Raw genomic sequence first — 16,415 nt, 5'->3', positions numbered from 1 at the left:
AATGCGGGGGTCCCTTTTTAGGATCCGCAAGGCATAATCTGACATGTGGGCCAATGTTCCCGGTGTCAATGATGCACTGCGAGTGCTGGGTGGAGGAGCACTTTCTGGCAAATCCACATTCCTCCAGTCACGCACAAACCCTGTACCAGACCTTGCCACGCCAACATTTTCACTTGCCCCACGAGATGCATCCTCCTCCCCTAAGTAATCATCCCCATCATCCTCCTCCTCCTCCTCTTCTTCCTCCACCTCGTCCAGGAGAGGTCCCTGAGCAGACAATGGCTGAATGTCATCAAGGATTCCCTCCTCCTCTTCCTCCTCATCAACATTGGCTGCAGACGCCTGCTCCTTAAGGTGCGTCAAAGTTTGCATGAGCAGACGCATAAGTGGGATGCTCATGCTTAGGATGGCGTCGTCTGCGCTTACCAGCCGTGTGCATTCCTCAAAACACTGAAGGACTTTACAAAGGTCTTTCAGCTTCGACCACTGCACGCCTGTCAACTCCATGTCTGCTCTCAAAGTGCCTGGCCGTGTATCCTCCCACAAATGCATTATGGCCTGCCTTTGCTCGCACAGCCGCTCCACCATGTGCAGGGTGGAGTTCCACCTTGTTGCAATGTCGATAATGAGGCGGTGGTTGGGAAGGTGGAGCAATCGCTGCAGCTTCTGCATACGACCGGAGTGTACAGGCGACCGGCGGATGTGCGCGCACAGTCTTTGCACCTTCTGGAGCAGGGCTGTTAACTCCGGATAATTTTTGAGGAAGCACTGCACCACCAGGTTCAAGGTGTGAGCCAAGCAAGGTATGTGGCTGAGTTTTGAAAGGGCTATGGCTGCCACAAAATTACGGCCGTTATCACTAACTACCTTGCCTGCCTCAAGATGTACACTGCCCAGCCATGACTCAGTTTGTCGCTTCAAGTACTCGGCCAGCACCTCGGCGGTGTGTCTGTCGCCCAAACACATCATCTGCAACACAGCCTGCTGACGCTTTCCACTAGCTGCTCGATAGGGGGACACATCGTGTGCAACAGTGGCAGCTGCAGATGGAGTGCTCGTACGACTGCGCTCTGTGGACGAGCTTTTGCTTCTGGAGGAGGAGGAGGAGGAGGAGGGTCGAACGCCTACAGCCAACTGTTTCCTATACCGTGGGCTAGACAGCACTGTCCCACCACCGCTGTCCCCTGTGGACCCTGCATCCACCACATTAACCCAGTGCGCAGTGATGGACACGTAACGGCCCTGGCCATGCCGACTGGACCATGCATCAGTTGTGAGGTGCACCTTTCCGCTCACTGACTGCTTGAGTGCATGGACAATGCGGTCTTTCACATGATGGTGGAGGGCTGGGATGGCTTTGCGAGAGAAGAATTGGCGACTGGGTAGATCATAGCGTGGTACTGCATAGGCCATGAGTTCGCGGAAAGCTGTGCTTTCCACCAACCGAAAGGGCATCATCTCAAACGAGATTAGTTTGGCAATGTGGGCGTTCAAACCCAGTGTACGCGGATGAGAGACTGAGTACTTTCTTGACCTACTCATAGTGTCTGGGAGGGTGAGCTGGACTTGAGAGCTGCATATGGTGGAAGTAGCGGTGGACAGGGTGGACTGAGAGAGGGTTGATGATGGTGATGGAGTTGGTGTTCTTTCTGATGGCCTAGAATCAGTCTTTCGTTGATATAACAGTGGGATTCCCTGACTGCTGTGGTCTTGCAACGACACCTCAACATTTGCTGCTGTGCTAACCGGTGGGCTTACAGTGGGGGAAACAATGTAGCGTTGCTGACTACCTTCGTTGTGATCAGTTGCACATGTGGCACTTGAGGTTTGGTGTTGTGTCCACGCTTGCAAGTGCATGCTGGTTAAATGTCTAAGCATGCAACTGGTATTCAAATTTTTCAGATTTTTCCCTCGGCTAAAGGTCTTTGCGCACTTCTTACAGATAACCTTGGCCTGATCATGAGGATTTTGTTCAAAAAAGTGCCACACTGCACTCTTCCTACTTTGGCAGACATTTTGCGGCCTAGCACGCTGTGATCTTTTGACCCTCTGGACAAGCTGTCCAGCAACTCTTTTGATGTTTGGAACCTGTCTTTGGAGTGCTCCGGGCCTGCCAGATAACAGCTGTTGCGATGTCGATGTCTGCTGTGGATGCTCCTCATCTGAGATATTGGAAGCAGCACCCTCTTCCCCCAATGGATGCCAATCTGGGTCAACAACTGGGTCATCCATCACCTCCTCTTCTATGTCATGTGCACCTTTCTCTGTGTCACCGTGTATGGTGGTATAGTGTGCGGGAAGGGGCACCTGAGTCTCATCAGGGTCAAAATCTGGCTCTGTACACTGCGAGGACAATGTAGTGCTCTGAGTGAATGTACCAGCAGAATCATCCATCAGCGGCTGTGCATCAGTGCACTCCATGTCAGATTCATCTTGGCCTGGGTAATTCACCATTTCACTTGATAATCCAGGCATGGTATGTGAAAACAGCTCCATGGAGTAATCAGTAGTATGGCCTGCGTCATCCTTCAATCTTGGTTGGGGTGAAGGACACAAGGAAAGGTGTGGTTCATGAACATGAGCCTCCAATGACGACTCAGTGCTTTAACTTTTTACAACTGAAGAAGAGGTGGCGATAGAGCTGGAGGCTGAGTCAGCAATGTAAGACAAAACTTTTTCCTGATGCTCTGCCTTTAAAAGCGGTTTGCCAACTCCTAGAAAAGTAAGCGTTCGAGGCCTTATGTAGCCAGACGATGACGAAGGGTCAGCACCTCCTGCATTGGGTCCTATTTTGCTCTTGCCACTACCATCAGATCCACCACCAACACCATCATTACCAGCTGCCAACCCCCGCCCAATTCCACGGCCTCTTCCACCAGCCTTCCTCATTTTTGGTAGAAATGTAGACAAAATCCAACAAACTATATAGTAATGTAAAACAAGGTACAAGGTGTCTATAGGACAGGGGAGATTTAGAATTTCTGCACACACTTGTGGACAGTGGACACTTTTGGATTGTGTGAGGCCCACTGATATCTGAGCGCTATGTGACAGGCTCGATGGCACAGCTGCCTGTGACCAAAGTGACGAGAGGATAATGGAGATTTTGAATCTCTGCGCACACTTTTGGACACTGGACACTTGTGGATTGTGTGAGGCCCACTGATATCTGAGCGCTATGTGACACGCTCGATGGCACAGCTGCCTGTGACCAAAGTGACGAGAGGATAATGTAGATTTTGAATCTCTGCGCACACTTTTGGACACTGGACACTTGTGGATTGTGTGAGGCCCACTGATATCTGAGCGCTATGTGACACGCTCGATGGCACAGCTGCCTGTGACCAAAGTGACGAGAGGATAATGTAGATTTTGAATCTCTGCGCACACTTTTGGACACTGGACACTTGTGGATTGTGTGAGGCCCACTGATATCTGAGCGCTATGTGACACGCTCGATGGCACAGCTGCCTGTGACCAAAGTGACGAGAGGATAATGGAGATTTTGAATCTCTGCGCGCACTTTTGGACACTGGACACTTGTTGACTGTGTGAGGCCCACTGATATCTGAGCCCTATGTGACAGGCTCGATGGCACAGCTGCCTGTGACCAAAGTGACGAGAGGATAATGGAGATTTTGAATCTCTGCGCACACTTTTGGACACTGGACACTTGTGGATTGTGTGAGGCCCACTGATATCTGAGCGCTATGTGACACGCTCGATGGCACAGCTGCCTGTGACCAAAGTGACGAGAGGATAATGTAGATTTTGAATCTCTGCGCACACTTTTGGACACTGGACACTTGTGGATTGTGTGAGGCCCACTGATATCTGAGCGCTATGTGACACGCTCGATGGCACAGCTGCCTGTGACCAAAGTGACGAGAGGATAATGTAGATTTTGAATCTCTGCGCACACTTTTGGACACTGGACACTTGTGGATTGTGTGAGGCCCACTGATATCTGAGCGCTATGTGACACGCTCGATGGCACAGCTGCCTGTGACCAAAGTGACGAGAGGATAATGGAGATTTTGAATCTCTGCGCGCACTTTTGGACACTGGACACTTGTTGACTGTGTGAGGCCCACTGATATCTGAGCGCTATGTGACAGGCTCGATGGCACAGCTGCCTGTGACCAAAGTGACGAGAGGATAATGGAGATTTTGAATCTCTGCGCACACTTTTGGACACTGGACACTTGTGGATTGTGTGAGGCCCACTGATATCTGAGCGCTATGTGACAGGCTCGATGGCACAGCTGTGACCAAAGTGACGAGAGGATAATGGAGATTTTGAATATCTGCGCACACTTTTGGACACTGGACACTTGTGGATTGTGTGAGGCCCACTGATATCTGAGCGCTATGTGACACGCTCGATGGCACAGCTGCCTGTGTCCAAAGTGACGAGAGGATAATGGAGATTTTGAATCTCTGCGCACACTTTTGGACACTGGACACTTGTGGATTGTGTGAGGCCCACTGATATCTGAGCGCTATGTGACAGGCTCGATGGCACAGCTGCCTGTGACCAAAGTGACGAGAGGATAATGGAGATTTTGAATCTCTGCGCACACTTTTGGACACTGGACACTTGTGGATTGTGTGAGGCCCACTGATATCTGAGCGCTATGTGACACGCTCGATGGCACAGCTGCCTGTGACCAAAGTGACGAGAGGATAATGTAGATTTTGAATCTCTGCGCACACTTTTGGACACTGGACACTTGTGGATTGTGTGAGGCCCACTGATATCTGAGCGCTATGTGACACGCTCGATGGCACAGCTGCCTGTGACCAAAGTGACGAGAGGATAATGGAGATTTTGAATCTCTGCGCACACTTTTGGACACTGGACACTTGTGGATTGTGTGAGGCCCACTGATATCTGAGCGCTATGTGACACACTCGATGGCACAGCTGCCTGTCACCAAAGTGACGGGAGGATAATGGAGATTTTGAATCTCTGCGCACACTTTTGGACACTGGACACTTGTGGATTGTGTGAGGCCCACTGATATCTGAGCGCTATGTGACACGCTCGATGGCACAGCTGCCTGTGACCAAAGTGACAAGAGGATAATGGAGATTTTGAGTCTCTGCGCACACTTTTGGACACTGGACACTTGTGGATTGAGTGAGGCCCACTGATATCTGAGCGCTATGTGACAGGCTCGATGGCACAGCTGTGACCAAAGTGACGAGAGGATAATGGAGATTTTGAATCTCTGCGCACACTTTTGGACATTGGACACTTGTGGATTGTGTGAGGCCCACTGATATCTGAGCGCTATGTGACAGGCTCGATGGCACAGCTGCCTGTGACAAAAGTGACGAGAGGATAATGGAGATTTTGAATCTCTGCGCACACTTTTGGACACTGGACACTTGTGGATTGTGTGAGGCCCACTGATATCTGAGCGCTATGTGACAGGCTCGATGGCACAGCTGTGACCAAAGTGACGAGAGGATAATGGAGATTTTGAATCTCTGCGCACACTTTTGGACACTGGACACTTGTGGATTGTGTGAGGCCCACTTATATCTGAGCGCTATGTGACACGCTCGATGGCACAGCTGCCTGTGACCAAAGTGACGAGAGGATAATGGAGATTTTGAATCTCTGCGCACACTTTTGGACACTGGACACTTGTGGATTGTGTGAGGCCCACTGATATCTGAGCGCTATGTGACAGACTCGATGGCACAGCTGCCTGTGACCAAAGTGACGAGAGGATAATGGAGATTTTGAATCTCTGCGCACACTTTTGGACACTGGACACTTGTGGATTGTGTGAGGCCCACTGATATCTGAGCGCTATGTGACACGCTCGATGGCACAGCTGCCTGTGACCAAAGTGACGAGAGGATAATGGAGATTTTGAATCTCTGCGCACACTTTTGGACACTGGACACTTGTGGATTGTGTGAGGCCCACTGATATCTGAGCGCTATGTGACACGCTCGATGGCACAGCTGCCTGTGACCAAAGTGACGAGAGGATAATGGAGATTTTGAATCTCTGCGCACACTTTTGGACACTGGACACTTGTGAATTGTGTGAGGCCCACTGATATCTGAGCGCTATGTGACAGGCTCGATGGCACAGCTGTGACAAAAGTGACTAGAGGATAAGGGAGATTGGATTGCTTTTAAAAAAGCAGTTTGCAGAGCAGTGGATAAACAGCAATGCCAGCGTGTCAGGAAGCCTTAAAAGGCAGCCCAACAACCAACACCACTGATACACCACAATATAGCCTCCCCTTGCACTGCACACACAGTGACTTGTGTGTTGTGCAGGCCAAATCGCTAGCAGCAGAAGCAGTTTTTTTGTCTTCTTCCCTGCCTAACGCTCTCCCTACAGAATCAGCAGCAACCTCTCCCTATACTAAGATCGGCAGAAGTAAGATGGCGGTCGGCGTGCACGCCCTTTTATACCCCCTGTGACGCCCACCAAAGCAAGCCAATCACTTGCATGCCCTTCTGAAAGATGGTGGTGACCCGTGCCTAGGTCATCACGTTGCCCACAGTGTCCGTGGATCCTGATTGGCTGAAAAAGAGCGCAAAACAAACTTTTGAAACGCGACTTTGGCGCGTAAGTCGCCGACCTCGTGGCCGACCTCATCCTAGGGTCGGGTTTCGTTTCATGAAACCCGACTTTGCCAAAAGTCGGCCACTTTTGAATTTTTTCGACCCATTTCGCTCAACTCTAGTCACAACAGTTCTTTCAACTTTGCGCAGTGGCAATATTGTAGCCCATGAGATTTAACCGAGGCGTGATTATTGCTAATTGAAAACTTTTCCCAATACCCCGCCATGATAACTTGAAATACAGTCAGCTTTGACAATTTTTGTTGGTCTCTCAGGAGACTTAATCCAGTGTATGCAAATAACAGAGTCTTAGCTCCTCCCAGCATGGAAGAAAAGCCTTGCTTCTCACAGCAATGGATTGATGTTTGTTGCCTGGAGCAGAAGGAGAGATTAGGGCAATCTGCCTGTAATTGCCAAAAATTTCATCTTAACTGAGCCCTTAGAATGTGGAAGCTCAGGATGCCTGGAAGCAGTGTGGGAGGGCTAGTGAGAATTTGTAACTCACCGTAGCTTAAACAATCTCTGCTTTGGAAGCAGGAAGGCATTGGTCACAACAGTTCTTTCAACTTTGCGCAGTGGCAAACTCGTAGCCTATGAGATTTAACCGAGGCGTGATTATTGCTAATTGAAAACTTATTCCAATACCCCGCCATGATGATTTGAAATACAGTCAGCTTTGGCAATTTTTTTTGGTCTCTCAGGAGATTTAATCAATGGTAAGCAAATGACTGTTTTTGGTCCTCGCAGTGTGGAAGAAAAGCCTTGCTTCTCACAGCAATGGTTTGATGTTTGTTTCTTGGAGCAGAAGGCGAGAGTGAGGCAATCTGCCTGTAATTGCCAAAAATTACATCTTAACTGAACCCTTAGAATGTGTAAGCCAAGGATGCCTGGAAGCAGCGTGGAGAGCTAGTGAGGATTTGGAACTCACCATAGCTTAAACAAGCTCTGCTTTGGAAGCGGGAAGGCCTTGGTCACAACAGTTCTTTCAACTTTGCGCAGTGGCAATATCGTAGCCCATGAGGTTTAACCGAGGCGTGATTATTGCTAATTGAAAACTTTTCCCAATACCCCGCCATGATGACTTGAATTACAGTCAGCTTTGGCAATTTTTGTTGGTCTCTCAGGAGACTTAATCCATGGTATGCAAATGACAGTCTTAGCTTCTCCCAGCATGGAAGAAAAGCCTGGCTTCTCACAGCAATGAATTGATGTTTGTTGCCTGGAGCAGAAGGAGAGAGTGAGGCAATCTGCCTGTAATTGCCAAAAATTTCATCTTAACTGAGCCCTTAGAATGTGGAAGCTCAGGATGCCTGGTAGCAGTGTGGGAGGGCTAGTGAGAATTTGTAACTCACCGTAGCTTAAACAAGCTCTGCTTTGGAAGCTGGAAGCCCTTGATCACCTCAGTTGGTTCATCTTTGCGCAATGGCATTATTGTAGCCCAATGAGGTTTAACTGAGCCGTGATTATTGGTAATTGAAAACTTTTCCCAATACCCCGCCAAGATGACTTGAAATACAGTCAGCTTTGGCAATTTTTGTTGGTCTCTCAGGAACCTTAATCCGTTGTATGCAAATGACTGTCTTAGCTCCTCCCAGTGTGGAAGAGAAGCCATGCTTCCCAAAGCAATTGGTTGGTGTTTGTTGCCTGGAGCAGAAGAAAAGAGTGAGGCAATCTACCTGTAATTGCCAAAAATTACATCTTAACTGAGCCCTTAGAATGCGGAAGCCCAGGATGCCTGGAAGCAGTGTGGGAGGGCTAGTGAGGATTTGGAACTCACCATAGCTTAAACAAGCTCTGCTTTGGAAGCGGGAAGGCCTTGGTCACAACAGTTCTTTCAATTTTTCGCATTGGCAATATTGTAGCCCATGATGTTTAACCGAGGCGTGATTATTGCTAATTGAGAACTTTTCCCAGTACCCCACCATGATCACTTGAATTACAGTCAGCTTTGGCAATTTTTGTTGGTCTCTCAGGAGACTTAATCCATGGTATGCAAATGATAGTCTTAGCTTCTCCCAGTGTGGAAGAAAAGCCTTGCTTCTCACAGCAATGGATTGATGTTTGTTTCTTGGAGCAGAAGGCGAGAATGAGGCAATCTGCCTGTAATTGCCAAAAATTACATCTTTCCTGAGCCCTCAGAATGTGGAAGCCCAGGATGTCTGGAAGCAGCGTGGAGGGCAAGTGGTGATTTGGAACTCACCATGGCTTAAACAAGTTCTACCTTGGAAGCGGGAAGCCCTTGGTCACTTCTGTTCCTTCATCTTTGCTCTGTGGCAATATCGTAGCCCATGAGGTTTAACCGAGGTGTGATTATTGCTAATTGAAAACTTTTCCCAATACCCCGCCATGATGACTTGAAATACACTCAGCTTTGGCAATTTTTGTTGGTCTCTCAGGAGACTTAATCCATGGTATGCAAATGACAGTCTTAGCTTCTCCCAGTGTGGAAGAAAAGCCTTGCTTCTCACAGCAATGGATTGATGTTTGTTTCTTGGAGCAGAAGGCGAGAATGAGGCAATCTGCCTGTAATTGCCAAAAATTACATCTTTCCTGAGCCCTCAGAATGTGGAAGCCCAGGATGTCTGGAAGCAGCGTGGAGGGCAAGTGGTGATTTGGAACTCACCATGGCTTAAACAAGTTCTACCTTGGAAGCGGGAAGCCCTTGGTCACTTCTGTTCCTTCATCTTTGCTCTGTGGCAATATCGTAGCCCATGAGGTTTAACCGAGGTGTGATTATTGCTAATTGAAAACTTTTCCCAATACCCCGCCATGATGACTTGAAATACACTCAGCTTTGGCAATTTTTGTTGGTCTCTCAGGAGACTTAATCCATGGTATGCAAATGACAGTCTTAGCTTCTCCCAGTGTGGAAGAAAAGCCTTGCTTCTCACAGCAATGTATTGATGTTTGTTTCTTGGAGCAGAAGGCGAGAGTGAGGCAATCTGCCTGTAATTGCCAAAAATTACATCTTTCCTGAGCCCTCAGAATGTGGAAGCCCAGGATGGCAGTGTGGGAGGGCTAGTGAGAATTTGTAACTCACCGTAGCTTAAACAAGCCCTGCTTTGGAAGCAGGAAGGCATTGGTCACAACAGTTCTTTCAACTTTGCGCCGTGGCAATATCGTAGCCCATGAGGTTTAACCGAGATGTGATTATTGCTAATTGAAAACTTTTCCCAATACCCCGCCATGATGACTTGAAATACACTCAGCTTTGGCAATTTTTGTTGGTTTCTCAGGAGACTTAATTCATGGTATGCAAATGACAGTCTTAGCTCCTGCCAGCGTGGAAGAAAAGCCTTGCTTCTCACAGCAGCGGATTGATGTTTGTTTCCTGGAGCAGAAGGAGAGAGTGAGGCAATCTGCCTGTAATTGCCAAAAATTGTTTTTCCTGAGCCCTTAGCATGTGGAAGCCCAGGATGCCTGGAAGCAGTGTGGGAGGGCTAGTGAGAATTTGTAACTCACCATAGCTTAAACAAGCTCTGCTTTGGAAGCGGGTAGGCATTGGTCACAACAGTTTTTTCAACTTTGCGCAGTGTCAATATCGTAGCCCATGAGGTTTAACCGAGGTGTGATTATTGCTAATTGAAAACTTTTCCCAATACCCCGCCATGATGACTTGAAATACAGTCAGCTTTGGCAATTTTTGTTGGTCTCTCAGGAGACTTAATCTATGGTATGCAAATGACAGTCTTAGGTCCTCCCAGTGTGGAAGAAAAGCCTTGCTTCTCACAGCAATGGATTGATGTTTGTTTCTTGGAGCAGAAGGCGAGAGTGAGGCAATCTGCCTGTAATTGCCAAAAATTACATCTTTCCTGAGCCCTCAGAATGTGGAAGCCCAGGATGTCTGGAAGCAGCGTGGAGGGCTAGTGGTGATTTGGAACTCACCATGGCTTAAACAAGTTCTGCCTTGGAAGCGGGAAGCCCTTGGTCACTTCTGTTCCTTCATCTTTGCACTGTGGCAATATCGTAGCCCATGAGGTTTAACTGAGGCTTGATTATTGGTAATTGAAAACTTTTCCCTGTACCCTGCCATGATGACTTGAAATACAGTCAGCTTTGGCAATTTTTGTTGGTCTCTCAGGAGACTTAATCCATTGTATGCAAATGACTGTCTTAGCTCCTCCCAGTGTGGAAGAGAAGCCTTGCTTCCCAAAGCAATGGGTTGGTGTTTGTTGCCTGGAGCAGAAGAAGAGAGTGAGGCGATCTAACTGTAATTGCCCAAAATTACATCTTAACTGAGCCCTTAGAATGCCGAAGCTCAGGATGCCTGGAAGAAGTGTGGGAGGGCTAGTGAGGATTTGGAACTCAACATAGCTTAAACAAGCTCTGCTTTGGAAGCGGGAAGGCCTTGGTCACAACAGTTCTTTCAACTTTGCGCAGTGGCAATATCGTAGCCTATGAGGTTTAACCGAGTCGTGATTATTGCTAATTGAAAACTGTTCCAAATACCCCGCCATGATGACTTGAATTACAGTCAGCTTTGGCAGTTTTTGTTGGTCTCTCAGGAGACTTAATCTATGGTATGTAAATGACAGTCTTAGGTCCTCCCAGTGTGGAAGAAAATCCTTGCTTCTCACAGCAATGGATTGATGTTTGTTTCTTGGAGCAGAAGGCGAGAGTGAGGCAATCTGCCTGTAATTGCCAAAAATTACATCTTAACAGAACCCTTAGAATGTGTAAGCCAAGGATGCCTGGAAGCAGCGTGGAGGGCTAGTGGTGATTTGTAACTCACCATGGCTTAAAATGTTCTGCCCTGGAAGCGGGAAGCCCTTGGTCACTTCTGTTCTTTCATCTTTGCGCTGTGGCAATATTGTTGCCCATGAGGTTTATTCAAGGCGTGATTATTGCTAATTGAAAACTTTTCCCAATACCCTGCCATAATGACTTGGAATACAGTCAGCTTTGGCAATTTTTGTTGGTCTCTCAGGAGACTTAATTCATGGAATGCAAATGACAGTCTTAGCTTCTCCCAGTGTGGAAGAAAAGCCTTGCTTCTCACAGCAATGGATTGATGTTTGTTTCTTGGAGCAGAAGGCGAAAGTGAGGCAATCTGCCTGTAATTGCCAAAAATTACATCTTTCCTGAGCCCTCAGAATGTGGAAGCCCAGGATGCCTGGAAGCAGTGTGGGAGGGCTAGTGAGAATTTGTAACTCACCGTAGCTTAAACAAGCTCTGCTTTGGAAGCAGGAAGGCATTGGTCACAACATTTCTTTCAACTTTGCGCAGTGGCAATATCTTAGCCCATGAGGTTTAACCGAGGCGTGATTGTTGCTAATTGAAAACTTTTCCCAATACCCCGCCATGATGACTTGAAATACAGTCAGCTTTGGCAATTTTTGTTGGTCTCTCAGGAGACTTAATCTATGGTATGCAAATGACAGTCTTAGGTCCTCACAGTGTGGAAGAAAAGCCTTGCTTCTCACAGCAATGGATTGATGTTTGTTTCTTGGAGCAGAAGGAGAGAGTGAGGCAATCTGCCTGTAATTGCCAAAAATTTCATCTTAACTGAGCCCTTAGAATGTGGAAGCTCAGGATGCCTGGAAGCAGTGTGGAAGGGCTATTAAGAATTTGTAACTCACCGTAGCTTAAACAAGCTCTGATTTGGAAGCGGGAAGGCATTGGTCACAACAGTTCTTTCAACTTTGCGCAGTGGCAATATCTTAGCCCATGAGGTTTAACCGAGGCGTGATTATTGCTAATTGAAAACTTTTCCCAATACCCCGCCATGATGACTTGAAATACAGTCAGCTTTGGCAATTTTTGTTGGTCTCTCAGGAGACTTAATCTATGGTATGCAAATGACAGTCTTAGGTCCTCCCAGTGTGGAAGAAAAGCCTTGCTTCTCACAGCAATGGATTCATGTTTGTTTCTTGGAGCAGAAGGAGAGAGTGAGGCAATCTGCCTGTAATGGCCAAAAATTTCATCTTAACTGAGCCCTTAGAATGTGTAAGCCAAGGATGCCTGGAAGCAGCGTGGAGGGCTAGTGGTGATTTGTAACTCACCATGGCTTAAAATGTTCTGCCCTGGAAGCGGGAAGCCCTTGGTCACTTCTGTTCTTTCATCTTTCCGCTGTGGCAATATTGTTGCCCATGAGGTTTATCCAAGGCGTGATTATTGCTAATTGAAAACTTTTCCCAATACCCCGCCATAATGACTTGGAATACAGTCAGCTTTGGCAATTTTTGTTGGTCTCTCAGGAGACTTAATTCATGGAATGCAAATGACAGTCTTAGCTTCTCCCAGTGTGGAAGAAAAGCCTTGCTTCTCACAGCAATGGATTGATGTTTGTTTCTTGGAGCAGAAGGCGAGAGTGAGGCAATGTGCCTGTAATTGCCAAAAATTACATCTTTCCTGAGCCCTCAGAATGTGGAAGCCCAGGATGCCTGGAAGCAGTGTGGGAGGGCTAGTGAGAATTTGTAACTCACCATAGCTTAAACAAGCTCTGCTTTGGAAGCAGGAAGGCATTGGTCACAACAGTTTTTTCAACTTTGCGCAGTGGCAATATCGTAGCCCATGAGGTTTAACCGAGGCGGGATTATTGCTAGTTGAAAACTTTTCCCAATACCCCGCCATGATGACTTGTAATACAGTCAGCTTTGGCAATTTTTGTTGGTCTCTCAGGAGACTTAATCCATTGTATGCAAATAACAGAGTCTTACCTCCTCCCAGCGTGGAAGAAAAGCCTAGATTCTCACAGCAATGGATTGATGTTTGTTGCCTGAAGCAGAAGGAAAGAGTGAGGCAATCTGCCTGTAATGGCCAAAAATTTCATCTTAACTGAGCCCTTAGAATGTGGAAGCTCAGGATGCCTGGAAGCAGTGTGGAAGGTCTATTGAGAATTTGTAACTCACCGTAGCTTAAACAAGCTCTGATTTGGAAGCGGGAAGGCATTGGTCACAACAGTTCTTTCAACTTTGCGCAGTGACAATATCGTAGCCCATGAGGTTTAACCGAGGCGTGATTATTGCTAATTGAAAACTTTTCCCAATACCCCGCCATGATGACTTGAAATACAGTCAGCTTTGGCAATCTTTGTTGGTCTCTCAGGAGACTTAATCTATGGTATGCAAATGACAGTCTTAGGTCCTCCCAGTGTGGAAGAAAAGCCTTGCTTCTCACAGCAATGGATTGATGTTTGTTTCTTGGAGCAGAAGGAGAGAGTGAGGCAATCTGCCTGTAATGGCCAAAAATTTCATCTTAACTGAGCCCTTAGAATGTGGAAGCTCAGGATGCCTGGAAGCAGTGTGGAAGGGCTATTGAGAATTTGTAACTCACCGTAGCTTAAACAAGCTCTGATTTGGAAGCGGGAAGGCATTGGTCACAACAGTTCTTTCAACTTTGCGCAGTGACAATATCGTAGCCCATGAGGTTTAACCGAGGCGTGATTATTGCTAATTGAAAACTTTTCCCAATACCCCGCCATGATGACTTGAAATACAGTCAGCGTTGGCAATTTTTGTTGGTCTCTCAGGAGACTTAATCTATGGTATGTAAATGACAGTCTTAGGTTCTCCCAGTGTGGAAGAAAAGCCTTGCTTCTCACAGCAATGGATTGATGTTTGTTTCTTGGAGCAGAAGGCGAGAGTGAGGCAATCTGCCTGTAATTGCCAAAAATTACATCTTAACTGAACCCTTAGAATGTGTAAGCCAAGGATGTCTGGAAGCAGCGTGGAGGGCTAGTGGTGATTTGTAACTCACCATGGCTTAAAATGTTCTGCCCTGGAAGCGGGAAGCCCTTGGTCACTTCTGTTCTTTCATCTTTGCTCTGTGGCAATATTGTTGCCCATGAGGTTTATCCAAGGCGTGATTATTGCTAATTGAAAACTTTTCCCAATACCCCGCCATAATGACTTGGAATACAGTCAGCTTTGGCAATTTTTGTTGGTCTCTCAGGAGACTTAATTCATGGAATGCAAATGACAGTCTTAGCTTCTCCCAGTGTGGAAGAAAAGCCTTGCTTCTCACAGCAATGGATTGATGTTTGTTTCTTGGAGCAGAAGGCGAGAGTGAGGCAATCTGCCTGTAATTGCCAAAAATTACATCTTTCCTGAGCCCTCAGAATGTGGAAGCCCAGGATGCCTGGAAGCAGTGTGGGAGGGCTAGTGAGAATTTGTAACTCACCGTAGCTTAAACAAGCTCTGCTTTGAAAGCAGGAAGGCATTGGTCACAACAGATCTTTCAACTTTGCGCAGTGGCAATATCGTAGCCCATGAGGTTTAACCGAGGCGTGATTATTGCTAATTGAAAACTTTTCCCAATACCCCGCCATGATGACTTGAAATACAGTCAGCTGTGGCAATTTTTGTTGGTCTCTCAGGAGACTTAATCTATGGTACGCAAATAACAGAGTCTTAGCTCCTCCCAGCGTGGAAGTATAGCCTTGCTTCTCACAGCAATGGATTGATGTTTGTTGCCTGGAGCAGAAGGAGAGAGTGAGGCAATCTGCCTGTAATTGCCAAAAATTTCATCTTAACTGATCCCTTAGAATGTGGAAGCTCAGAATGCCTGGAAGCAGTGTGGGAGGGCTAGTGAGAATTTGTAACTCACCATAGCTTAAACAAGCTCTGCTTTGGAAGCAGGAAGGCATTGGTCACAACAGTTCTTTCAACTTTGCGCAGTGGCAATATCGTAGCCTATGAGGTTTAACCGAGGCGTGATTATTGCTAATTGAAAACTTTTCCCAATACCCCGCCATGATGACTTGAAATACAGTCAGCTTTGGCAATTTTTGTTGGTCTCTCAGGAGACTTAATCCATTGTATGCAAATAACAGAGTCTTAGCTCCTCCCAGCGTGGAAGAAAAGCCTTGCTTTTCACAGCAATGGATTGATGTTTGTTTCTTGGAGCAGAAGGAAAGAGTGAGGCAATCTGCCTGTAATTGCCAAAAATTTCATCTTAACTGAGCCCTTAGAATGTGGAAGCTCAGAATGCCTGGAAGCAGTGTGGGAGGGCTAGTGAGAAATTGTAACTCACCATAGCTTAAACAAGCTCTGCTTTGGAAGCAGGAAGGCATTGGTCACAACAGTTCTTTAAACTTTGCGCAGTGGCAATATCGTAGCCTATGAGGTTTAACTGAGGCGTGATTATTGCTAATTGAAAACTTTTCCCAATACCCCGCCATGATGATTTGAAATACAGTCAGCTTTGGCAATTTTTGTTGGTCTCTCAGGAGACTTAATCTATGGTATGTAAATGACAGTCTTAGGTCCTCCCTGTGTGGAAGAAAAGCCTTGCTTCTCACAGCTATGGATTGATGTTTGTTTCTTGGAGCAGAAGGCGAGAGTGAGGCAATCTGCCTGTAATTGCCAAAAATTACATCTTTCCTGAGCCCTCAGAATGTGGAAGCCCAGGATGCCTGGAAGCAGTGTGGGAGGGCTAGTGAGAATTTGTAACTCACCGTAGCTTAAACAAGCTTTGCTTTGGAAGCAGGAAGGCATTGGTCACAACATTTCTTTCAACTTTGCGCAGTGGCAATATCTTAGCCCATGACTTTTAACCGAGGCGTGATTATTGCTAATTGAAAACTTTTCCCAATACCCCGCCATGATGACTTGAAATACAGTCAGCTTTGGCAATTTTTGTTGGTCTCTCAGGAGACTTAATCTATGGTATGCAAATGACAGTCTTAGGTCCTCCCAGTGTGGAAGAAAAGCCTTGCTTCTCACAGCAATGGATTCATGTTTGTTTCTTGGAGCAGAAGGAGAGAGTGAGGCAATCTGCCTGTAATGGCCAAAAATTTCATCTTAACTGAGCCCTTAGAATGTGTAAGCCAAGGATGCCTGGAAGCAGCGTGGAGAGCTAGTGGTGATTTGTAACTC

The 16,415-nt window shown here is 46.9% G+C and overlaps 23 non-coding genes across 23 annotated transcripts; all 23 read left to right on the top strand.

The window, feature by feature from the left end:
* The first annotated feature begins 6,735 nt into the window (after positions 1-6,735).
* On the top strand, positions 6,736-6,876 carry LOC141062376 (U4 spliceosomal RNA). The gene has a single exon (XR_012224149.1). It is a non-coding gene; the product is annotated as a U4 spliceosomal RNA (small nuclear RNA).
* A 285-nt stretch (positions 6,877-7,161) lies between these two features.
* On the top strand, positions 7,162-7,302 carry LOC141062510 (U4 spliceosomal RNA). The gene has a single exon (XR_012224270.1). It is a non-coding gene; the product is annotated as a U4 spliceosomal RNA (small nuclear RNA).
* A 282-nt stretch (positions 7,303-7,584) lies between these two features.
* On the top strand, positions 7,585-7,725 carry LOC141062398 (U4 spliceosomal RNA). The gene has a single exon (XR_012224169.1). It is a non-coding gene; the product is annotated as a U4 spliceosomal RNA (small nuclear RNA).
* A 283-nt stretch (positions 7,726-8,008) lies between these two features.
* On the top strand, positions 8,009-8,148 carry LOC141062698 (U4 spliceosomal RNA). Its single transcript, XR_012224440.1, has one exon. It is a non-coding gene; the product is annotated as a U4 spliceosomal RNA (small nuclear RNA).
* Positions 8,149-8,433: 285 nt separating this feature from the next.
* LOC141062730 (U4 spliceosomal RNA) lies at positions 8,434-8,574 on the top strand. The gene has a single exon (XR_012224469.1). It is a non-coding gene; the product is annotated as a U4 spliceosomal RNA (small nuclear RNA).
* A 282-nt stretch (positions 8,575-8,856) lies between these two features.
* On the top strand, positions 8,857-8,997 carry LOC141061984 (U4 spliceosomal RNA). Its single transcript, XR_012223795.1, has one exon. It is a non-coding gene; the product is annotated as a U4 spliceosomal RNA (small nuclear RNA).
* A 282-nt stretch (positions 8,998-9,279) lies between these two features.
* Positions 9,280-9,420, top strand: LOC141061983 (U4 spliceosomal RNA). The gene has a single exon (XR_012223794.1). It is a non-coding gene; the product is annotated as a U4 spliceosomal RNA (small nuclear RNA).
* A 276-nt stretch (positions 9,421-9,696) lies between these two features.
* LOC141062399 (U4 spliceosomal RNA) lies at positions 9,697-9,837 on the top strand. Its single transcript, XR_012224170.1, has one exon. It is a non-coding gene; the product is annotated as a U4 spliceosomal RNA (small nuclear RNA).
* A 281-nt stretch (positions 9,838-10,118) lies between these two features.
* Positions 10,119-10,259, top strand: LOC141061255 (U4 spliceosomal RNA). The gene has a single exon (XR_012223133.1). It is a non-coding gene; the product is annotated as a U4 spliceosomal RNA (small nuclear RNA).
* A 282-nt stretch (positions 10,260-10,541) lies between these two features.
* Positions 10,542-10,682, top strand: LOC141062540 (U4 spliceosomal RNA). Its single transcript, XR_012224297.1, has one exon. It is a non-coding gene; the product is annotated as a U4 spliceosomal RNA (small nuclear RNA).
* Positions 10,683-10,965: 283 nt separating this feature from the next.
* On the top strand, positions 10,966-11,106 carry LOC141061990 (U4 spliceosomal RNA). The gene has a single exon (XR_012223800.1). It is a non-coding gene; the product is annotated as a U4 spliceosomal RNA (small nuclear RNA).
* Positions 11,107-11,387: 281 nt separating this feature from the next.
* LOC141062440 (U4 spliceosomal RNA) lies at positions 11,388-11,528 on the top strand. Its single transcript, XR_012224207.1, has one exon. It is a non-coding gene; the product is annotated as a U4 spliceosomal RNA (small nuclear RNA).
* Positions 11,529-11,811: 283 nt separating this feature from the next.
* LOC141061012 (U4 spliceosomal RNA) lies at positions 11,812-11,952 on the top strand. The gene has a single exon (XR_012222914.1). It is a non-coding gene; the product is annotated as a U4 spliceosomal RNA (small nuclear RNA).
* A 283-nt stretch (positions 11,953-12,235) lies between these two features.
* On the top strand, positions 12,236-12,376 carry LOC141062863 (U4 spliceosomal RNA). The gene has a single exon (XR_012224568.1). It is a non-coding gene; the product is annotated as a U4 spliceosomal RNA (small nuclear RNA).
* A 281-nt stretch (positions 12,377-12,657) lies between these two features.
* LOC141062234 (U4 spliceosomal RNA) lies at positions 12,658-12,798 on the top strand. Its single transcript, XR_012224021.1, has one exon. It is a non-coding gene; the product is annotated as a U4 spliceosomal RNA (small nuclear RNA).
* Positions 12,799-13,081: 283 nt separating this feature from the next.
* LOC141062912 (U4 spliceosomal RNA) lies at positions 13,082-13,222 on the top strand. Its single transcript, XR_012224613.1, has one exon. It is a non-coding gene; the product is annotated as a U4 spliceosomal RNA (small nuclear RNA).
* A 285-nt stretch (positions 13,223-13,507) lies between these two features.
* Positions 13,508-13,648, top strand: LOC141061293 (U4 spliceosomal RNA). Its single transcript, XR_012223167.1, has one exon. It is a non-coding gene; the product is annotated as a U4 spliceosomal RNA (small nuclear RNA).
* A 283-nt stretch (positions 13,649-13,931) lies between these two features.
* On the top strand, positions 13,932-14,072 carry LOC141063080 (U4 spliceosomal RNA). Its single transcript, XR_012224765.1, has one exon. It is a non-coding gene; the product is annotated as a U4 spliceosomal RNA (small nuclear RNA).
* A 281-nt stretch (positions 14,073-14,353) lies between these two features.
* On the top strand, positions 14,354-14,494 carry LOC141062269 (U4 spliceosomal RNA). Its single transcript, XR_012224053.1, has one exon. It is a non-coding gene; the product is annotated as a U4 spliceosomal RNA (small nuclear RNA).
* A 283-nt stretch (positions 14,495-14,777) lies between these two features.
* Positions 14,778-14,918, top strand: LOC141063098 (U4 spliceosomal RNA). Its single transcript, XR_012224781.1, has one exon. It is a non-coding gene; the product is annotated as a U4 spliceosomal RNA (small nuclear RNA).
* Positions 14,919-15,203: 285 nt separating this feature from the next.
* Positions 15,204-15,344, top strand: LOC141061022 (U4 spliceosomal RNA). Its single transcript, XR_012222923.1, has one exon. It is a non-coding gene; the product is annotated as a U4 spliceosomal RNA (small nuclear RNA).
* Positions 15,345-15,629: 285 nt separating this feature from the next.
* Positions 15,630-15,770, top strand: LOC141061030 (U4 spliceosomal RNA). Its single transcript, XR_012222930.1, has one exon. It is a non-coding gene; the product is annotated as a U4 spliceosomal RNA (small nuclear RNA).
* A 283-nt stretch (positions 15,771-16,053) lies between these two features.
* Positions 16,054-16,194, top strand: LOC141062248 (U4 spliceosomal RNA). The gene has a single exon (XR_012224034.1). It is a non-coding gene; the product is annotated as a U4 spliceosomal RNA (small nuclear RNA).
* Positions 16,195-16,415: the final 221 nt, after the last annotated feature.

This window comes from Dendrobates tinctorius, unplaced genomic scaffold (assembly GCF_039654945.1).
Source record: "Dendrobates tinctorius isolate UK_male_01 unplaced genomic scaffold, ASM3965494v1 ptg000245l, whole genome shotgun sequence".
NCBI classification, from domain to species: Eukaryota; Metazoa; Chordata; class Amphibia; order Anura; family Dendrobatidae; genus Dendrobates; species Dendrobates tinctorius.
This window is presented reverse-complemented; position numbering and strand designations above follow the sequence as displayed.